The sequence below is a fragment of the Lepidochelys kempii genome, chromosome 1, assembly GCF_965140265.1.
Source record: "Lepidochelys kempii isolate rLepKem1 chromosome 1, rLepKem1.hap2, whole genome shotgun sequence".
Taxonomy (NCBI): domain Eukaryota; kingdom Metazoa; phylum Chordata; order Testudines; family Cheloniidae; genus Lepidochelys; species Lepidochelys kempii.
The window spans coordinates 333,950,715-333,974,304 of NC_133256.1; the positions used below are offsets into that span (position 1 = coordinate 333,950,715).

The following is a 23,590-nucleotide window of genomic DNA, read 5'->3' on the forward strand; positions in this document are numbered from 1 at the left end:
CTATCAGGAGGCAAGATATTGGGGTAGTTGGATCAATGGTCTGACCCAGTATGGCCATTCTGATGTTCTTATGAAATTCACCATAGCATGCTTAAGGAAATAGTTGAAGCAAACTCAGAACCATTAGCAATTATCTTTTGAGAACTCATGGAGGAATGGTGAGATTCTAGAAGACTGGAAAAGGGCAAACATAGTACCCATGTTTACAAAGCAAAACAAAGAGGATGCAGGGAATTATAGACCAATCAGCCTAATTTCGATACCTGGAAAGATACTGGAACAAATTATTAAACAATCAGTTGGTAAGAATCTGAAGGATAATAGATTTATAGGGAATAGCTGGCATGGATTTGTCAAGAACAAATCATGCCAAACCAATCTAATTTCCTGCTTTGACAGGATTAGTGGCCTAGAGGATAATGGAGAACCTGTATATCTGATATATCCTGGCTTTTAAAAGACTTTTGACACAGTCCCATATGACATTCTCATAAGCAAACTAGGAAATATGGTTTAGAAGAAATTACTATAAGATGGGTGCACAACTGGTTGAAAATCTGTACTCAAAAATAGTTATCAGTGGTTCACTGTCATACTGTGAGGGTGTACCTACTGAAATCCTGAAGGTGTCAGTCCTGGGTCCAGTATTATTCAATATTTTAATTAAAAACTCGGATAATAAAGTGAAGAGAATGCTTATAAAATCTGTGGATGACACCACACTCAGAGGGGTTTTTAGCCCTTGGAGGACAGAATTAGAATTCAAAACAACCTTGATAAATAGGAGAACTAGTCTGAAATCAACAAGATGAAATTAAATAAAGAAAAGTACAAAGCACTATGTTTAGGAAGGAAAATTCAAATGCACAACTATAAAATGGGCAGTAGCACTGTTGTTAACAATCTGGGATTACCGTGAATCACAAACTGAATATGAGCCAACAATGTGATGTAGTTGCAAAAAGTCCAATATCCTTCTGTGTATTAACAGGAATGTCATATGTAAGACACAGAGTTATTGTCCTGCTCTACACAGCACTGGTCAGGCCTCAGCTGGAGTACTGTGTTCAGTTCTGTGCTTTAAGAAAGATGTGAACAAACTGGAGAGAATCCAGAGGAGAGCAACAAAAATTATAAAAGGTTTAGAAAACTTAAGGTATGAAGAAATGTTAAAAAAGCTGGCCATGTTTAGTTTTGAGGAAAAAAGACTGAGGGACGACATGATAACAGTCTTCATATATGTGAAGGGCTATTATAAAAAGGATGGTGATAAACTGTTCTCTATGTCCACTAAAGATAGGACAAGAAATAATTGTCTTAATTTGCAGCCAGGAAGATTTATGTTAGATATTATGAAAACTTTCATATTATAAGGATAGTTAAGCACTGGAATAGGGTTCCAAGGGAGGTTGTGGAATTCCTGTCATTTTTAAGAACAGGTTGGACAAACACCTATCAGGGATGGTCTAGGTATACTTGCTCTTGCCTCAGCCTAGGGGGGTTGGACTTGAAGACCTCTCAATGTCCCTTCCAGCCCTAAATTTCTACGATTCTATAAGTGTATGGACTCACAGCAGCATGCCTTGTTCAGCAGGTTGATGACTATGGTCTGCACTAGCTAAAGCTTAAACTTCGACTTCAAGGATACCTGTGAGTAAAGCACATTCCAGTACTGGAGGCTGGTGACAAAGGCCTGATTGGTGTGAGGTTCACATTAGGGAGAAACGACCACAGCCTCCTGGTGAAAGGCCCTGAAGACCATGGCTGCTGTAGACCTCACCATTACAAATAGTCAATTTCCCATCTTAAGTATGTGAAAAAGCAGATATTTCAGATATCATTGCAAGGAGATGCTGGCAAATTCTGGCTTTTTTATTGACACCCTTATTACTGCAAAATTGAAGAACAGCAATGGATCACAGTGGATTAGAAGACTGAGAATTATTTTGCAGGGCATATATCCTCAGTATACAGTGTAGGTATCTCCTCCACCCATGCCTCTAAGTGCTTCCCGTACCTAATAACCATCATTTCCTTCTTGGTCAAATTTTGTTACTAACAGTTCAAACCAGACTGAGAAGGACCAAGGAAATCTATGGAATCTCAGTGTAGGTGACACTGCTGCAATTCCACCTTCTCAATAACTTTTCTTCAAAAAGGGAGATTCAAGGCCATAAAGCAAATGATGAGATATCGCCATCCAAATAGTTTGAGTTTAAGTAGAGCTTGCTTACGTGTTGCTGGCAGCTTGCCCTATTCAAGTGAAGGGGCAACTCAGTCACAATGAGCCCAAAATATCTATGCTTACTTTAACCAACCATGAAGGACACAGGTGGTTGGTTACAACTCCCTAAGAACATCCAAAACCACTGGAACTGAAAGTAGACGAAAACCAACCAGAAGAGATGACACATTCCTTCCCTTCCGCTTGAACACACTTCCTACAGAAGTCATCAGACTGGCCCAGATCTCACTGAATGTATTTGCTAGTTAAGTTGACAGTGCCTCATGAAGAGAAACATTCCACTCAGTTAACCAAGCTAAGAGAGTCTTGATTTATCAGTCTGCTGACAACTCAGAACAGTACAGCTGGTTTGGATTTCGTAAGATGTCAGGGGGCTTTGTGGAGCAACTCAGTGAAAAAAAGCTTAAGAACATGGCAGAAATGGGGATGATTACTTCAAAGATGGTTTAGATTAGTTAGAGATGGAAGAGGTGTCTAAACACAAATCCATCACACTGTGTGCACTTACTACAGAATACTGTCCTCAAAAACAAAAGGCATGCTAAATTGATACATAAGCTACAACAGAGCCAATTTGGAGGTACAAACTCTGGCAACCATAAAACATGTTTTCAAGGGGGCTTTAGGGGATGGCAGCCACATATTTATCTGTTGTGTCAAATATAGTAACCTCAGGGCAACAACTCAGCATAACACAAACAATAAGGCAATAAATAAAATAGTAATACCTTGGAAATTATTAATACAAATTACAGTTGCATCTGCACTGTTTCCAAAAACTGGCAGAATTCCTTCAAATAAACATGTAACTTTTTATTTTTTTTTAAAGGTTCTATGATGGCAGTAATTTGAGGAAATCTGCTAATTGATTACATTCATCTGAGGTGAAACACATCTATCACATTGCCTTTTTTCGCTTGGAAAGCCAGAACAGGGAATCTCCAAAGATTAAAGCAGTATAATGAAAACAATCATTGTAAAACAAGTTTCAGAGTAACAGCCGTGTTAGTCTGTATTCGCAAAAAGAAAAGGAGTACTTGTGGCACCTTAGAGACTAACCAATTTATTTGAGCATGAGCTTTCATGAGCTACAGCTCACTTCATCGGATGCATACTGTGGAAACTGCAGAAGACATTATATACACAGAGACCATGAAACAATACCTCCTCCCACCCCATTCTCCTGCTGGTAATAGCTTATCTAAAGTGATCATCAAGTTGGGCCATTTCCAGCACAAACCTGGATTTGTGCTGGAAATGGCCCAACTTGATGATCACTTTACGTAAGCTATTACTAGCAGGAGAGTGGGGTGGGAGGAGGTATTGTTTCATGGTCTCTGTGTATATAATGTCTTCTGCAGTTTCCACAGTATGCATCCGATGAAGTGAGCTGTAGCTCACGAAAGCTAATGCTCAAATAAATTGGTTAGTCTCTAAGGTGCCACAAGTACTCCTTTTCTTATTGTAAAACAAGACAGTCATAGTCTGGGGTATTTACATGTGGTATGTATGCAACATACTAAGCCAATAAAATCATAATGTATGTTTTTGTTATATAGGGTAAAATTCTTTCCTGGTGTAAATGAGCACAACTCAGCTGAAGGCAGTGGAACTGTGATCAGTTACACAGACAGAGAATTTTGTCCTAAATAATATGTATAATATAATTATAGGTCCCAATCCTGCAAACACACACACAGGAGTAACCTTACTCACGAGTAGTCTCTATGATCTCAGTTGTGTGTGTTTGCAAGGCTGAACCTTTAGTATGTACTGTACAACACCATGACATACAAAGCGTTATGTAAGTGCTAGAGTACATAATGGTATTATAATCTCTTCTGCAGTGGAGATTTCAATTAACTCAATTCCCCTTACAAGAGAGGACATATACCCAATTTTTGTAGCAGTGATCTTGGCAGGTTAAAAGAAAACATCCTTTTATCCAATAACTGAAATTTAAAATAAGTACCTTCATGCTTTCTCCCACGCAGTCCTTCATGCTTCAGAGGAGCGCGCCTTAAATATTCACAAAACTAACAAAATATCCTCTTTCAAATCCCTCCTTAAAACTCTCCTTTGCCTTTATGCCTACAAAAAACTTGGCAGGTAGGGGAGCTGGTATGCTGAGACCCTTGCCTATCATTCTGGCCAATATTGTCTCATTGTTTCCTTGTGTTCCCGTCAGCCTTTCTGTATCCATCTGTTGTCTCTTGTCTTTGGCTATAAGTCCTTGTGGCAGGAACTATCTTTTTGTTCTGGGGTACTGGGCCATGATGGGCACAATGATAATACAAGCAATAATAATAGGGTTAAAAATAACTATATTAAACGTTCTCCTGAAAACGCCATTCTGTCTCAGATGGTGCATTAATTAGCCTATTCACCATATGAATAAACACCAAAGCTGTTGCACAAAACAAATACCTGTCAGGAAAATGTGCTTGTTTAATAATAAAAAAAAAAAGGCTGAAAGAAGTATCAGCCACCACATGCTAGAGTGAGACTGCTTAACAACACTGTACCTTGGAGACCAATCATGCATCAGTGAAGTCAATGACAGGTTTACCGCTGACAATGTCAGCAGGGCACAGCCCCATCTGTATGAATACAAGTAAGAGGCCTGTGTAATACAATACTTCTATGTTGATCTGTGAGCCACTAAGCCCATGCATAATATTGTGTCTTACCCACAGCATGGGTGAGACGTGGAATGTGTTTTAAACTGCTGCATACCTAGGGCCTGATTTTGCTCCCATTGAAGTCAATCAGGCCGCTTCAGAGGCACGTTAGTTGTTCATAATACAGAGGTTCTTAACTCATTTCTCATGGGGTGCAGTGGGGCTTGCCGACCTAAAATGTGCTCCAATGGCTCTGACCTGGAATTAAACCGATACGCCATTACTGTAAAACTGAGTGTTACATCTTTTTCAGGATGACCCCATACTTAGTTATAATTCACAAACCATCAGAATGGCATTACATGTGAATGGTGATAATACACTGCTGAATTCCCCACAACCATCTTATAGCATGCACTTTCTGGGTATGCTACCATGGGAGTTCAATTACTTTGTCTGAAACAGGCTGATCTGTGCTTTAGAAATGTGTACAGTCAGATAGATTAGTCACTCTTTCCACCCCACTGTAATACATTCCTATCCATATTAATTCTGATTTTCTCCCTTCATTCTTTCTCCGGTGGATAGTTTCTCTGTATCATAGTGATTTTTCCCCAGCTTTCTACCCAAAATAACAGAGATTTATGACTGTCTTCAACATTGACCAATATCAGTGTATTGCAAGACTGTTACCACTATGGTTCAGAAAGTCTTTTTTGTTGTTGTTGTTGTTCTAACTCAGGGGTTCTCAAATGTCATCGCACAACAAAAATTCTTCTGACAACAAAAATAACTACACAACCCCAGGACGGGGGACTGAGGCCTGAGCCCGCTCAAGCCCTGTCACCCAGGGTGGAAGGGCCAAAACCAAAGCCTGAGCCCCACCATCTGGGGGGGGAGGGGAAGGGCCAAAAACTAAGAGCTTCAGCCCCAGGTAGATGGCCTGTAACCTGAGCCTCCCCACCCAGGTCTGAAGCCCTTGGGTTTCAGCTTCTACCCCAGATAGTGGGATTGTCACCCATTTGGGGGTCCATGCCCACAGTTTGAGAACCCCTGTTGTAACTGAATAAACTATGTGGACCAGAACCTCAATTGGTATAAATCATGTTAGATCCATTGATTTCAATGGAGTTACACCAACTGAAGCCAGGCGAGGGTCTGGTCCTAGAGAATTAGTGTATTTAAGAACACAAATATCACAAATGCAGAATTACTTTCCTTGCCTGTAATTCTGAGTTATCTTAATATGGCTGGCTACCACATTTTGGACAGAAATAATCATTCATGGCCATGTTGGTCCAATCCAGTTGAATGGAAGCAGAATTCCTTTTTACAGTAATAAATGAATCTGAAGGCTTCTATTTGCTAACGTGTTATCTGATCTGACTACACTCTCTCCCCAGGCAAACACTTCCAAGGACAGCCAGATACAAAAACAGATCAAATTGCCACAATCTGGACCTGAAGAAACAAAAATATAACCATTGCGTATGTAACTCCCCTCCTCAGAGGTCACCTGCTGACCAATTATTTGAGCATGGTCAAATATTGTCAAATATTCCACTATGAATGCCCTGATGTAGGCTGTGGTGTACCATTTTGATTCCACCTGTTACCAAGTCTATTTAAATGTCTTGATCACTCACTTTAATATATGCTAATGCCACCTGTTGGGGAAAAGAAGAACTTTTCGAAAACTGAGCATCTTGATTGGCTGGAATATTCTAGAACAATGTCTGTATGTGGTATATATGTATTTGTTTTCCAGACCATCAGTGTGCATGGCAGTTTACAAGGCACATTAACAAGTTAAAAGGGATGGTCCTTGCCCTGAAGAGCTTACAAGGCAAACATACAGAAATTAATTCAGAAGGGAGTGGGGACAGGAAAGGGGGGCTTGTAGTCATTAAACCTCCTCCCACAACACAAAGAGAAAAGATGCACAACCATTGAACAGATTGAAGAGTTAGCCTGCTGCCTACGTAACATAAGTGCATGTAAAAATGTTACTGTTTTTCTTTTCTTTTGTAAGTGTTCAGTGTTAAATGACATTCATATTTGAATGCCAACCTACCATTGCTAATTAAAATAACACAGTTAAGTAACTTGTCTTTTTTGTAATTAGGCATAAGTATCTAAGGCTAAGCCTATTGGAAACCAGTCAAATGCCCAACTGTACCTAATTCTTCCTCTTAGCTAAGCACATTCTCTTTTTGTGTGCTAGGTGTTACAGAAGGATCTAAATAGAACCATGTCTTCTCAAATGTTACAACACAACTGCCTACTGTGATGTTTCGTGCCTCTTCTTCTGAAGCCAGTGCCAGTGACAGGACATAGGATTAGATGGCTAGAACTGTGCAGACCAGATCCAGGAGGATCATCTGTAAATACTGTACAGGGATTTTTATTCTAGAGAGAAAAGTGGGCTGAAATCAAGAAGTCAGAGTTGGCAAGCAGCATACATCCCTGAAGGCTTTCTTCAAGGGGACTAGGCTCAATAGCTAGGACTAGAAATGTAAGGGAGACTCTCCACTTTCTTTCTTTCTTTCTTTCTTTCTAAAAAATAAGTTTCTAACCATTTCCTTTGCAAAGATACCCTTGAAAAGGTAACCAAAGCAAAACCCCACTTTAGAGCTGAAAGCCTATTACTAATTTTTCCTAAGGTCGCAGTTATTCAAAGTCCCCTCACAGCCCTTTGGGTTCCAGATAAAAACGAACCTTAGCCACTGGTTTTTGAGAAGACCCCGGATCAGTTCACAGCTATAGGGAGCAGTTATATTTTTCCTGATATCCAGCCGAATGTTCCATACCTTACTCTCATTATTCAGAGTATTCGCTCCCTATGGAGCTCTGCATGTAGCTTCCACTAGCTAAGCACACAGAAAGGAAACAAATCAGAATAGACATTGCGAGAGAGTCTCCATGAGCACATTGAATAATGTTCCCAAATTGTTAAACGCTAGTGAAACACTGAACTTGATATCATTGTTATTGTTTTATCATTCTTTTCAAATCAGAACTTCATGCTTTCATCCTCCATGAACTAGTTCTCTAAACTTAAGATATACACAATGATCTAACAGAAAGGCATTAGAAAAATGTTAAAGTAAACAAAATAAATAAAATAATCATCATAATGAATTGGGTTTACATCTGTTTGTGATTATTATTTATGAATGCCTTTTGGGGAAAACTATATAGAATCCTTATAACACACATCAATTTAACTGCTTTAACTTTGGCCCAAAATTCACGGTACTGTTAAGTTTATCCAACAAGGATCCTCTTATTTGAGGCTCAGTGTCAAGTAAGACTAAGCTTTCAAAAGAGGCTGACTGAAGCTATCACACAAGAGGATCAGAGGCATACTTCTGCCACAAGAGAAAGCACTCTGAACAGCAGTGCGCAATTCTGTCAACAGATTGTCACTCAGTGGATTATAGCATCAGACTCAGTCACAGATTCCCCTTTCAGATAAACACTTTGTCACAATCCTGACCTTGCCAGATAAGGCCCATTTAGCAGAGTTCAAGTCTCACCAGGTAAGACCCGAAGAAGTTATGATTCACCTCTTCTCATTCTCATCATAGAGCTCTATTTGTTACCAGCCACAGTTATTTACCCAGCGATTGTTCAGACTTTACTGGAGGTGGAGGAAATGCACACAAAAACAAACATGCACTTGCTAAACTAAAAAGTTTCAGCAAGTACCCCCACAGCATAGGTGCAAATCACTATTTCTGAGACCTCCTTATGGGCATAGTCCAAAAAGGAATGGAAAGTGACACTGGCAGGCATATTCTGCTCCAACTAGCAAAGTGTTTAAAATCAAGAAAAACGGGCAATTCTGGATCAGACTAGGCTAATTTATGTGGAATTTTTGTCTCTTAAATGTTAGAATATCAGAGAATATCGGGGTTGGAAAGGACCTCAGGAGGTCATCTAATCCAAATCTCCACTCAAAGCAGGACCAATCCCCAGATAAATCATCTCAGCCAGGGCTTTGTCAAGCCTGACTTTAAAAACCTCTAAGGAAGGAGATTCCACCACCACCCTAGTTAACCCATTCAAGTGCTTCACCACCATCCTAGTAAAAAAGTTTTTCCTAATATCCAACCTAAACCTTCCCCACTGCAACTTGAGACCATTACTCCTTGTTCTGTCATCTGCCACCACTGAAAACCACTGAGAACAGTCTAGATCCATCCTCTTTGGAACCCCCTTTCAGGTAGTTGAATGCAGCTATCAAATCCCCCCTCACTCTTCTCTTCTCCAGACTCAATAATCCCAGTTCCCTCAGCCTCTCCTCATAAATCACGTTCTCCAGTTCCCTTTAATATTCAATCCAAAGAAGAAATGAAATATTTGTAATCTTAAGGGTCTGACATAAGGCTACAAAATAAAAAGATAACTAGTCCTGAAGTTAAGTTCTTAAGGTTGTTTCAAAATTATTATTCTGTGTTGTTTAAAAAAATGCCCTTAGTTTCTTCCCAGTGGTAGAATTACAATAAGAGCACACACCAAGTTCCTCACAAATAATAAGGACCAGATTTAGACACCTTTATTCACACTCAGTGCTACTAGGTTTAAGGCCCTACTGTGCCAGGTATTGTACAAACAGATAATAAGAGTCAGTCCCTGCCCCCAAAAGCTTACAGCCTAAACAAAGGGTGGGAGAGACAACACAAACACAAAGTGATGTGCACAGGCCACTGGTAGACTCAGGAACAGAAATGAAGTCTCTTGAGGCCCAGTCCAGTGCCGTATCTAATGAAACACACTGCCTCTCACAGAGTAGCTGCAATGTAAACAATGGAACTGCTGATGAAGAAGTTACTCTTCAGCACGCAGACGGTTGGAGGAGTCAGGCCCACAGGAAAGTGAAAGTGAAAACTGGAAAAGAAAGACAGGGCATGCAAGTGTGGGCTAGATTCACACCCCAGCTTGCTGCAAACTAATTGTTCATGTAGACAAGTCCTTCCTCAAACTGGTTTTAGAAAAAGTGATTCTTAGGCTAAAACCCCATCTGATTCTTACTGCCATATAATTCATTTATTTTCAAGGATCTGTTGACAGATCTTTAAACAAAACAAAGCTGTCAGGTGCCACAATGAAAACAAATACCGTTCTGCAGACCCTTAATCAAACAATGTGTTTCTAAACCAGAGTTCTACCTACTTCTGTATACTCGTTCTGAGTCCTCATTCCACTATTTGACGTGGGCCCCGTTTCTAAAAAGCTCCATGTGTCAGACTAGAGGAGACAACATTCTTATAGGCTGTATCGCTCCATGGCCGCTCCAGCCACATCCCCAAGCTTATGACCCAATCCTGCTCCCACTTATTTAATGGCAAAGCTACCTTCAGTCCTCCTGTTTCAGGTCCAAAGTGACACATGATGCCTGAGACAGGGTGGTCTAATTCTTTTATTAAGCTAACCCTGGGATAGCAGTATTTTATTTTTTATTTTTTGTAATTTGCCATGGCTCGTGAAGACAAGGGTCTCATGGAATTTTTTATGTCAGAGAACAGGCTTTTTGCCATCTGTATGTTTGTTTTGTTTTAACTAACCATGAGAGGGGAGCTTCTGTAGCTTCATTTTTCTCCCCTACTCCAAAGCCCCTGCGGATGTTTCTGTTTAATTTCATGGTTTCACTCCTGCTTTGGGAAACCTTTTTCCTGGTGTGTGTGAGAGTGACCCTTCCTTAGAGGTTTTTAAGGTTAGGCTTGACAAAGCCCTGGCTGGGATGACTAGTTGGGGATTGGTCCTGCTTTGGGCAGGGGGTTGGACTAGATGACCTCCTGAGGTCCCTTCCAACCCTAATATTCTCTGATTCTATGACTCTATGATATGAATGGAGGATAATCACTACTGCCTACTTCATTCTGCCCTTGCTGGATTATTCTATTCTTCCAGTTCTTCCTCAGAACAAAGAAAGGAACATCTTTTTCTTTCCCTTACTATAAAGGACGTTTTTTGTCTCTGGGGAAACCGAGGTCTCTGTTTTCTTAGGTCCAGCTACAAGCTGTGATGGGATATACAAACCCCACGCTGGGATGGAAGGGGTTAAAAGACTATACTGGGCCCAGCTAGCCCTGCCCCTCCAACTCTGCAGGGCATGGTCCAAATGGAGACAGAGTTGAAAAGGGAGCGACCCAGCTCAGAACAGGGAGACTGGGGAGGAGTGCAGACCTACCTTTTGCAGGAGCCTGCAAAAGGAGTCAGAAACGCCTCCCAGAGACTCAAAGGACTGTGTGCTGAGCCCGGTTGGGACTGACGGTTTGGTTTCCCTTTTCTATTTTCTCCTTACCTGGACTGGAAACGGAGAGAGCAGAGTTAAGAAGCAACCCAGGGACAGTAACACAGAGTGTCCACAACTCTCCTCAGGGTTCTGTGCTGCTGACCCTCCTAGGGTCCTGGGTTGGAGCCCGGTAGAGTGGGTGAGCTGAGGCTCCCCTACTACCCTCCACCAGCTGAGTGAACACTAACCACTAGGACACCCAGCCCACCAAGGACCCTACCACACAAGCTCTTTGGACTATTGCATAACTGAGGCCATTTGTCCAGCTTCCTGCTTACGCAGGATTTTGAAACCAGGGAATCCAAGGCAAAACATGGGGCATGAATTTAGCAGGCCTAAGCAGCTACAACTCCAGCTGAAGTCAATTGGCGCTCCTGGGGTTCAGTATCTCTGAAAATCAACCCCTAGGACAACAACAGAGTTAAGACAATGGAGCACAACTGACATCCAGGGAGGAGACTAGTATCTTCTTCTTACATATTAAAACCTTAGGTTTGTTTTTTTGAAAAAAAACTATCCAGGCCATGGCCATGTACAAGCCAGAGCAAAGGCAGGAGGAGAGTTACACGAGCTCAGAAAAGCTTTCCTCTCTCCATCCCAGTCCATATGAAAAGAGATCACTCACCCCCAATTTAGACACTTCCTGAAACAGCTGCTATGGGCCCAGCTGGTGTTGGACTCCACAGGATCACACAGGTGCAGCAGTATGCAGCCGCAATATGAGATTTTTGTTTCCTGGATGCATGCTTTGTGTTTGAAGACCTCATTCTAACCTAACAGACATGATCCAGCTCCCGCTGAAGTCAACGGAAAGACTTTGCTTATGTTCAAGAACTCTTTTTTATTAATGTAATTTGTGATGTGAAATAAAAAGCACCCCGGAGGCTATTACATTTCATTTCAGCAGCAGCTCCCTGGAGTCTAGATAGCCTTGGCCATGACTAGTGCAAGCTGAAATCTACATTGTGTGCTGTAGATAAAAACTCTACTAGAGACAGCAACTTGCCGTTCTTAAATTAGAGCACTATAAAATCACTGTTCAGTAGCACTCCCTGTAGAATAGCTGGGAATGTCATCTCTACAACCCAACAGTTTGTGTGTACAATCTACAGTACAAAAGTCACTCCCAAGCTTAGGTCTCCTCTTTAGGAGCAAACTGTGCTTTCACCTCATCTATAACTGGCAATGTGTGCAATGTTTCTATATAGATTACGGAGAGAAAGAGAAATATGCTGCAGATAACCTATAACCATGGTAAAGCTGTTTGTCTGAATGGTCTTCCTGGCAAGCATGGAAGTTAATGCACTGCCAGTTAAGAGATTCTCCTAAATTCACTGACTTGTAACAGTGGCAGCTGTGAGAGACCAGTCAAAGGTATTGGACTTAGTCTGTATGTGGGAGGATGTCCAAGCCACTGCTTTCCATTCACCTTCTGGAATTCAACTGGAAGAGTCCCAATAGCTCGCACCTTGGGGAAATGGAGGCGAAAAGAATTAAAGACACACAAGTGACACATGAGGCTCCAGCTCTGCAAAAGCTCTAAGTTTAAAGAGGTACAAGAATGTTGCTGCTAAACTAAGAATGTCCACAAAACTGTGAATTTGCCAAGAGTACTTCACTCAGTGCTAATGCAAAACACTGTCGGCATTTCATCAAATCATGTGCATCTGCTAAAATATAAGCAATTATCTACAAAAAGGAAAGACCTATAAGTGGGCAAGTCACCTAATCTCTGTGCCTTGGTTCCCTATCTGTAACATGTGGATAATAATGCTTCCTTCTCCCACCTAGGCCTGTTGTCTATTTAGAATGAAAACTTTTCAGAGAAGATTCTGTCTCTCACTCTGTATACTCTGTGTCTGTGCAACGGGGCCTTGATGTTGGATGGGGTCTCTAGGCACTATTGTAACACAAGTGATCATCATCAGCATCATCTTTTCTGTTGTGCACTGCCCCTCCACGCCTCAGAATGTGTGTGCGTGTCACAGAGATAAATTGTATTATTTAATCTGAGCATACTGGAGCTGCATGAACAATCAATGCTGTATAGATAGAAAGGAAGCTGCTGCAAACTCCAGTGTAATAGTTGCACAGACATGGCAAATGCTTTTCAGTTGTTCAGAGGTATTACTTCATTTTATATATTTATGAACTTTTTTGCTCTTGGAAAAACCTCCAAAACAAACCCGACAAAGCCTGGTCATCATCACATAAGACACATTCTGCCCACACTTGTCACTCACCTGTGCAGTAAATACAGATTGCTCACACACACAGAATTCTTACGTTGTCTTAGGTTTCTATCTCTAAGAGCTGGCAATTGCATGAACCAGACATCTGACAACAGTATAGTTTACTGTTAAAACAGAGCGTGGGCCTCAAGAACTATATGGATGTTACACTGGTCATATATGATTTGTATTGGGGCAGTGCCTTGAGGCCCCAAACAAGGATCAGGGCCCCATTGTGCTAGGCCCTGTACACAGATGTAACAAGACAGTCGGTGCCCCTAAGAGATTACAATTTAAAAATATGAGAAAAGACTCCAGGTGGATAAAAACAGTCGGTGGAGCAAAGGTGAGATGGTTATGAATGGTGTTATGAATAGTGTAATAAGCTGCAGACACAGCACACCAGCTGTCTAGCTATATACAGTATATTCAATTTTGTGTTCCTATTACTATAATCCTTGTCTTCCCTTTGCCCTCTCCACCTGTCATGTTCTGTCCCTGGACAGAGCCTGATCCTGAAAACACAGGTACATGAGTAGCTTTGCATTGACTTATTATTCATTATTTGTGTTACCGTAGTGCCTAGGAAACCTGGACCTCACTGTGTTTGCATAACTGGCCCTTGGGTTGTAAACTCTCAGAGGTAGGACTGCCTTCTATGTTTATACAGCTCCAAGCAGAATGGGGGCCTGATCCTAGTTTGGGCTTCAGGACACTACAAATAATAAAGCAGTATCCAAATTACTTTTACGAGACCACTTGGGGTATGTTATTTATGACTCTCTTCCTAACCAGGTCTCTTAAAAACATATTTCCCACATCTGAATTCAATGCATCTTTGTATTCTGACACTACAGAGCTTACAACTAATCTGATGGCACATGTTTAATGTCTCTCAGTAACAGTTAATAACAACAGCACAATACTTTGGAATTATACAGCATTAAAAACACATTGTACAAATATTCACAGAATGTTGGGGTATACACTGTGGTTTTTGATGTTTTCTGCAATGCACTAGGACATAGTAAAGTTGCTTTACAACTGCGATATCAGACACCCCACTCCAGATCCAGCCCACTTGACATATTTATGTGGCTGGCATCAGTCATTTTTGCAGAAACGAAGACACTGATTCTGCAACCTGTGCCATGCAAGCCGTGCCACTAAGCCAGCACAGGGCGCCACTGAGATCAATGGGGCTCCGTGAGAGTTGCAGGGATAATCCAGAGTGGAGCAATTTCTGGGACTGGTGCTTCAGCTTTAATAAATAAAAAAAATTATGTTCCCAGCCTTCATGGTTGTGAAGATAACCTTCAAACTGAGTGCACTGACAGATTTTAATTAACAGGTTTTTAAACATCACTTAGCACCTGGGGTGGACAAAGACAATAAAGGGTTTAAAAATGCGTTAGCTGGGCATGGTTAACCCTGCCTGAAACTTGCACACCAGCTTGGACATCCCCTAGAAGGAAGGGAGCAAAACTGGTGACAGAAGGCAGTGGGAGGAGAAGAATGCTAATGGATGGGAAAAAACTCTCTCATTTTCATGAGCTATCACTTGCCTTACAGTCAAGAGGAGGGACTAAAAAATGTCTTCCTGCAGCAGTGGCAACCAAACCACGGAAAAATCATAGTCCACGGAAATATTTTGTAAAACACCAAATGTGTGTCATCCATTTAGCTCACTGATATCAAGCCCCATTTAGGAATTGTCTAAATGGATGGTACCAACAGGACATCTCAACTCAAGGATAGCCTCCCTATACTACTGTGTGTATAAGTGTGGATCCCTCTTCCCCTTGACAGTAATGCTGAGAGTTACCTCACATCTATGATTGCTGTCACTGGTCTGCTGTGCTGTGTGGATAAGATGAATAAGGGTTGCACGATGGTGACTTAGTGCCATGGCAGTTGGTATAGAGAGATGAGGAATGTGATCTCTCCTTAAAAAAAAAACAAACCTAAACATTTTTCAAAAAGGTGTTTCCACCATTTCTCTGAACTCAGAAATTAAATCCCTGTGTCTCTATATCGATGGAGTCCTGGTTCTCCACTGCCTCTTGGCTAGGAGCACAGCCAGTTGAAGGAAAAGGGGGATGGGGGACTGAGCAGTGAAGGGATTCCCTCTATGTGTGCAGAGCCAGTGAAGTGAGTGAGCTCAAAATGCTGGGAGGGATGCAGAGCCAGCTGTGTGGGGATGAGCTCCATAGAGGTAAGGGTGGTAGCTACCATGATACTAGAGACAAAACATTAAAGCAGGCCATTACTTCAAAGGCTACAGACCAGAACAGTAAATGGGACAGGAAGAGAGGGTGTTGTCCAGCAGTGTAGAGTATAACAAGTGAGAAATTAGTGACTGAGTCACACCTATGTCTTTAGCTGGATGGGCCAATAAAACCCATCTCCCTTTGAAATGTAGAATCCTGGACTCATGTGGAGTAGAAGGGCCTCTGGTGGGTTATTCCACTCTGTCTCCTGTATCGTAATTGCTAAACCTTGCTTCAAAGGGCCCCATCCTACCACTGCTCTGCACATGGACCTCCCAGCAGCCATGTTGGGAGCTCCAAGCATTTTCAAAGCTCTCCTCTGAACAGTTCAGTTTTTTCCCTTGTCTTTTTTTTTAATGCATGTTGCCCATAACTGAGTAGAGTGTTTCAGTTGAGGCCTACCAATTGCCATGTAGGGAGCTGCCACCTATGGGCAAGTATTGGTTTCCAATTTGACCATCAGATAATTTTATAGAGCAATTACCAATCTTATCAAAGCAATTAGGGCCAAATATTCAGAAGACCTCACTTCCCATTTAAACACGTAGGCCCCAATCCTCAAAGGTATTTAGGCTCCTAACTTTCACTAAAATCAGAGGGACTAAGGTGCCTAAATACCTATGAGGATCTGGACCTTAATGGCTACAATAGTTGTTTCTTCTACTTTCTTCCCACGCAAAAAAATTCTTACAATATATAGGTATATAATGACTGTATTAGAGAAGCTAGCAATGGAAATGACCTATCATCTAATTAAACTTTCCTGCCAGTTCAAGATGTTCCCTAATAAAATAACTGCTGTTCTTGGCCAGTTTAGTTTCAAAAACCCCAGGTGATGAAGTTTCCACCACTTCCCATGGGAGACTATTCCACAGGAGAACAAATCTGTCAGGCAGATTTTGTCATATATTCAGTCTAAATCATCCCTTTCTTAATTTCATCCCACTATTCTTAGTTACTCTGCCTTTTATCTGTTTAAGATAATTATATGTCTCTCTATAGTGGTGGGATCACCCGCTCCTGCCTGAAAGGGCTTAAAACAGCCCTGGGAGAGGGCTGGGGCAGGGGAAAAGCTGGGCTGATTGGGAGGCAGCCTCAGCTGTGACCACACCCCAAACAGACCCAGTTGGCCCTATAAAAGCCAGTGATGCCAGGAGCTGGACACACACACGAGAGGGGCCTGGCTGCTGGGGAGTGTACCTAAGGTGAAGCAGGGCTGGGGGAAGGCCAAAAAGGGTACTGGGGATGCAAGGGGCAGGCAGAGGCAGCAGGTCCAACCCCCCTTGCCTATGATGAGTGGAGCTTACACTGCAGTTGGCCCCAGGGAACAGGGGCCAGGTGATGACCATAGACTGAGGTGGGGGTAGAGGGTTGGGGGTTCCCTGGGGAGGAGAGACCCAGATCTGTGTGGGGTACTGCAGGTGGCAGCACCCCAGTGTAAAAGGGGGTACTGGGGTCCGGGGTACTGGCCTGCAGAGGGAGCTCTGGAGGCTGGAATGCTAATTCCCTGGATGACCAGCAGGAGGTGCCGCAGGGGTGAGTCTCACACTACTACACTCCCATTACCATAGTATTTGGGAACCTCACAATCTTCCATAGTATTTATCCTCACAATACCCATGTATGGTAAGTTAAGTGCAATTATGTCCATTTTACAGATGGGAAACTGAGGCACAGAGAGGCAAAGGCAGGATACCCAATGGGATTTAGGTGCTACTGTGATCCACAAAAACCCTGCTCAGCTGCCACCTAATCCGATAGGTGCCAAGTGAGCTTAGGCACCTAAGGTTTCACTGCAAAAATTCCTTAGGCTCCTACGTGTCTGCCTATAGCAGGGGTGGGCAAACTATGGCCCGGGGGCTGCATTCTGCCCTTCAGACGTTTTAATCTGGCCCTCAAGCTTCGCTGGGTAGCAGGGTCCAGGGCTTACCCCGTTCCGTGCTGTGGCTCCTCGCGGCTCCCGGAAGCAGCAGCATGTCCCCCTGCCGGATCCTACATGTAGGGGCAGCCAGTGGGCTCCACATGCTGGCCCCACCCCAAGCACCACCTCTGCAGCTCCCATTGGCCGGGAACTGCAGCCAATGGGAGCTGCCTGGCCACGCCTCTGTGTAGGAGCCGGGGAGGGGGGGACATGCCACTGCTTCCAGGAGCTGCTTGAGGTAACTGTAACCTGGAGCCTGACCTCCTCCCACGCCCCAACCCTGATCCCCCTCACAGCTGAGTGCCCTGACCTTTGGACTCTTCTGATATGGGTCACTCTCAATATCTTACATTGAAGCTGTTCCATTTTGTATTAAATAATTGGGCCAGCGAACGTAACAATGGATCTATAGTACAGTGGTGAGTGCACTCCTCTGAAAGGTGGGTAACAACTGTTCAAATCCCTTCCCATCAGGCAGAGGGGGACAAAAGGTCACAAGGGAGTGTTCTTGTCCTTCTCCCCTGCTGTTCTGTACTTGGAGCTTGGCAGATGCCTAAGCCAATCTCGCAAAAACGGCTGAGGCACCTGACTCCAGAAGAGGGATTCCCGGTTGTGGATTGCACAGCCCAGACTTAGGCAACTCGCTCCACGAGAAGGGCAGGTTTTATCTTCTGGGACTAAGATGCCCCAAAATATCGTCCTAATACAATGAAACCCTGGTCTCAGTGGGAGCTTTTAGATACTTCTGTAATACAAATTAAAAATAGGGACTGATCCAATACCCATTAAAGTCAATAGAAATATTCTCTTTACTTCAGTGAGCGCTGTATCAGACCCATAACGTAACTTTCTTCTAAAACATTTTATACCACAATGTATGAATGGACCGTATATATATATATAATATATATATCATACAAACACATTATATATAAAGCCATAGACCTATTGGTTCACAGCAGGCTTCCATATCAGCAGTTTTCCTACTTCTTAGAGTAATTGTGGAGTGCCCTCGGATGTGTGCCCCCAAGGCTCCCAGTGACTTCAGTAGGAGCCATACATGAGCATCCAAGGGCAGAATTCGATGCAAGTAATGACCGATAAGCTGGAAACATTTTATAAATTAGGCTGCATTAGTCCCAGCTCAAATCCTGTTACTGGGCTGCAGCCTGCACACTTTACATACGGTGCAGCAGGAAAAGCAAAGAACTGAGCTGTCCTTGAGACAAAATTATCACCCGTGTGAAACAATGACAGGCTTGCACTATCAAGCTCTGTGAGAAATATGAAGCAACATTGTATCTTTTGCACTACACATTTGCTATTTTCCTTTACTGAGCCAGAAATCTTGATTTTAACCAAAAACAATCCCATCCCTTCCTAGAACCATCACCAAAGCCGATCTATATTTTTTTTTCAAAAACTACATGCACTGTTCCATTTTTTTTTAATATTCAGTTGGATTAAAGTGCATTTGTAAGCAAGGTGTTTTTTAAATGACTGTAAAAGGTTTTGCACATTTTAAATTCATAGTTTCAAGGGCCCAACAGATCATCTGATCTGACCTCCTGTGTAAAATAGACCATAGAATTTCAATTTTACCCAGTTATCCCTGTATAGAGCCAAATAACTTGTGCTGGGTAAAGCATATTTTCCAGAACGGCACCCACCCTTGGTTTCAAAACATCAAGAGATGGAGAATCCACCATCTTCCTTGGAAAAAGTGACTTGTCCAGGGACATGCAGCGGATTAATGTTTCCCAAGTCCCCGTCCAGTGACCTATCCACTGGCTTGCATTGCCTTCCACCATTTTTTTTGAATGAGGGGAAAAAACCTATAGCAAAAAATGAGTTTTGCTGAATAAGCAGTGTTCACAGCCAGAAAACAGCACTTGTCCAAGGCAATGCAAAGAACACAGGAGCTGACCTAGTAGATCAGACCAATGGTCCATCTGATTCAGTATCAGAATAAGGTATTGATGTGGACCTAGGGCTCACTGCAGGATCATGGCCCAAATGCCTATATATAAACTGTCCCTGCAGCTGACGTACATTAAATCCTCTATCCATTAATGCTCTTTTCCAGTCCCCTCTGCCTCCTCATGAACAAGCCGTCTCTCATTTAGACACACATACACAGCATGAAGGATGAATATAAAGAGAGAGATAGCATAGGTCAAAAGGATTTTTTTCCATGCTTCAGATGTGCCAATTAACATAATAGACAATGGGTATAATACAGTGCCCACTACAAGACCTTGTGGAATCCCTCACTAGATATTACAAAAGGCCATAGTACTCCCGCAGGCATTTATAGTGAGGATGACAGTCCTACTCACACTTAGTGTCACTGTGCCCCAGTTATGCTGGCTTCACATGCTGGTTCTCTGTGCCATTCAATGAAGAGGAATACACTCCTTTACATGGAGATTGAGGCATTTATCTTGTCTCCTTTGTATCGTGTGAATTCTAGACTAGGAGACAAACAATTACAATGAACTGAGTTTCATTTCCAAAATGGGTCCAAAATGCTCTTTTAAAATCTCTTTAGTAGGATTTATCTTAATGCTTTTACTTTAAAAAAAATCTGTTTTCATTACATGTACTGCAGCTTTTCTTCTTAGCAGTAAAAAAGAGAGTATGATACACTTGGATAAAGACAACAATTTAGCCTCCTAGGACATGTCTGCGCTAGAAGAATTACTCCCAATATTTCATCAGTGATCAGCAGCAGTGAGTGCATCTGCACCAGTGACAGCTACGGTGTAAGTGCTAATGCAGACAGACAGGACTCAGGGGCTTTTACCCCGTCTCGAAAGTCTGCCTAGAGCTGAGACTTGTCTGCGCCTGAGCGCTCTCAATGCTAGCAGCTTAGCACTCACGTTGCAAGAGTGTTGAAATATGGGGACTAATTTGGACGCACCCTTAGGGATGCAGCTGGTGTTTTCAGTTTTCATCTGGACCATTATTTGGAGTTAGCTGGGTACAGCAAAACTGTGGCTGCTGATTTACTTATAACCACAAAGGAGAGCTAAATTGTAAAAACAGTGGGAGAGGGAAACTGAGAAGGGTTTGCAAGGGGGAAAGATCTGTTTTACACTGTGGCTTGAAACAAGCTGGGGAACTGGTGCAGCAAAGAGGTGTGGGTGGGCTGTTCCAGGCAAAGCAGAAGAAAAAGTCCTTGTGCCACAGTAGCTAGTATGTGTGGAATAGCCCGAGACAATGAATCGGGGAGTGGAGGACAGAAGAGATTGTATGCCAAATGCGAGTTTACCAGTGGTGTCCAAGCAAATTAAGACAATTTTGATTAGTACCATTTTTCAGTCAGTTGTGTGAATACCATTTATGGTACATTTTGTAATAATAGTGAACAAGCTTTATTTCCTCACTCAACAAAGCATTTATTACAAGTGATCGTTATAGTGGAGCTACTGAACAGAGTAGGGGTTGAGACATTTTCCAGACACCTACTATCCAGGAAACTAAGCCTACCAGCCACAGGGTCATGAAAGATAGGGAAAGGCCACCAGCATGTTCCAGGGTCAAGGTTCTAATGCGTAGGATACTGCTCAGAACTTTCCCAAGCATCAGCCAAATGACACTCCCATCATCCTTGCCAGTTTCCCTGATGCCCACAGAATTCTGAATAGCACCGAGAAAATTGACCAGTGTCCTGTCAATTTAATTCTGCTGTTCTGCTGCTACTTAGGAATGCTACGAGCTGTAGCAAAGACACAGAGCAGTGGGTCTGCAGACTCAGCCTTTCAAATGTAAACCGTTGTGGTGTTGTATTCCTATCTATCTTTGGACACAGGCGTACAAGAAAACACTGGGAGACTTTAAAGTGGGATGATTTTAGAATGGAGGTTCATCTTTTTCCTGCATATCCTTAATTTTGCAGGTTTAAGCAGTCTCCTAACTATGAATTGCCTATTATGGGCTCTGGCCTAGTGATGCAATCCTTCCACAATGTAGAACTTGAGTGGGAGATCACGTTCTGGCTATTATATTGGGTCCTAATTTTCTTTAATGTGGATTTTATTTTTTTTCTCACTGGGACAGCTTTATGAGGTATACATCTCCTTTTTTATAGGTGTAACTACAGGACAGTAACCATGGCCATAACTCCAGCATAAATCAGTGTAGCATAAACAGTATACAGGACACTCAAGAGGCAGACAAAACTGAGCGGTCATAATTACAGGTCTTTTTACAATGACAAGGCATCTAGAAAAGAAGAATCAAAAGTCCCTTAAACCCAGACAATGATAGTGTCTGATTTAAAAGAACAGGTGCTGTAATTCCCCCTTCCCCCCAGTGGTTTGGGACTGAAATTCCAAACGCTTCCCACAATCAGTTCTGCCCTGGAGACCCTTTAATACTTTGTGTTTGTATTGGAAAAAAATAATAATACCTAAAGTTTAAAACAGCTATAATTTTATCAGGATTGAACATCCTTCATATCTTATACCCATGTATAATCTAAGACCCTGGACAAAATAGCCCATGTTGATTCTTTCAAAGGCACCAAGCCTATTTCAAAATCTTTTACCCAAAGTGTCTTCACACTACACACTGAAACTGAAAATCTGAAATTCCTCAGGAACCCTTTAATTAAAGTAATTGGTGTTCTGGACACTTCTCCAGATATAGGGCCAGACACTGGTATAAATCAATGGAACTCCACTTACTTCAATGACACTACTCTGATTTATACCAACTGAGGATCCAGCTTGTGAAGTCCTGAATTCTTTGTGAACATGGCCATGAGATTACTCTAGGTAAGATTGTCACAATCATATTCCCTATCTACAAGCTCTGGCACGTCCTCCAAAGGGGATTTTGTTTTCCTAACATGAATCACATTTATACACCTCAGCTCTTACAAAACTGGACTTCCCACACAAGTGTGTGTTGTTGGGATTTGTTTTCTAGTTATTACCTTGATCATTATCAAAATACCTCCCACCACTTTAATGGAGTGCCACACAGGTTTCTTTTGTTAAGATATAACTGAGATAAACTGCAGAATTTCAAGAGCTGCTGACACCTATTGGGAAACTTTGAGAAATACTCATTTTACAATTAATTCCTATTATACATTATTTTCAGAGGGGTGTGTGGGTGAGGAACTAGGGGGGAATTCTTCAGTGATTTTGTTTTATCACTGAAGATTTTTGCATTTGAAGGTTTGTTCCTGACCTATTGATCTTCTTCTGCTTTTTCTTCCCGAATGATACTTTGTGCCGAAATAGCTCCTTCCAACTGAAGATAACTCAAATCTTTAGCAATATTAATGAACTCATCCTCATACGCCCTTGGAGACAGATATAGTAAATATTCTTACGCCCATTTTTAGATGAAGAACTGAGGAATGGAAACACACGTTTTTCCCTACACAGGAAACACCACAAGTTTGTGTTCATAGAATTTGATAGCTTTTCTTTTTAGGGTTTGGCCCCACTGGAAGTGGCAGGGGTTAAATCCTCCAAATCAAAATACGACCTAAGATTCATGTGTTTCTCTGTGGATCCCAGGATCATCCACATAGAGACCCTGTGTCTCTATATCAGTTCCCAGTCTCTCTGCAATAAACCTCCTCATGATAAGATGTAGCCTCTGAAGCTGCATAGCCCACAAAGTTCTTCTGGTAGCCCTCAGAGGCTCCAGGCACAAGCAGACTAATTTAGTATCATTTATTTTAGATATTAGCTCTCATTTGACTTTGTTTTTAATTCTAGTTGCTAAGTGTTCAACATGCATCTTAACTACTGCAATATCCTCCTCTGTCTTTGACACAGACAAATGCAACGTTGCTCTCCCACCATGCCTAGGGTGACCATATTTTCCTAAACTGAAACCAGGACACCCAGCTGATGATCAGTTGGCAAGAGTGAATGGGACAAATGCCCAGTTTTGCCAAAAAAGTTGTGATGAACAGAGCTTAAAAAGGGGACTGTCCTGGCCAAAATGGACTATATGGTCACTCTAGCCATGCTCC

General features: G+C 42.2%; 1 protein-coding gene across 16 annotated transcripts in view; it reads right to left on the bottom strand.

Moving 5' to 3' along the window:
* SEMA3D (semaphorin 3D) overlaps nucleotides 1–23,590 on the bottom strand; it is a 196,006-nt gene that overhangs the window by 158,458 nt on the left and 13,958 nt on the right. For 4 of the 16 annotated variants that reach the window (XM_073328656.1, XM_073328655.1, XM_073328659.1 and 1 more), the window contains one exon: nucleotides 19,929–20,058. The exons of 7 other annotated variants lie outside the window; for them this stretch is intronic. The gene's annotated coding sequence lies outside the window, so the exon portion shown is untranslated. Of the gene's footprint in view, nucleotides 1–12,506; nucleotides 14,962–19,928; nucleotides 20,064–23,590 lie in introns of those variants that run through there. 5 more of the 16 variants (XM_073328652.1, XM_073328653.1, XM_073328654.1 and 2 more) reach the window with 2 other exon arrangements.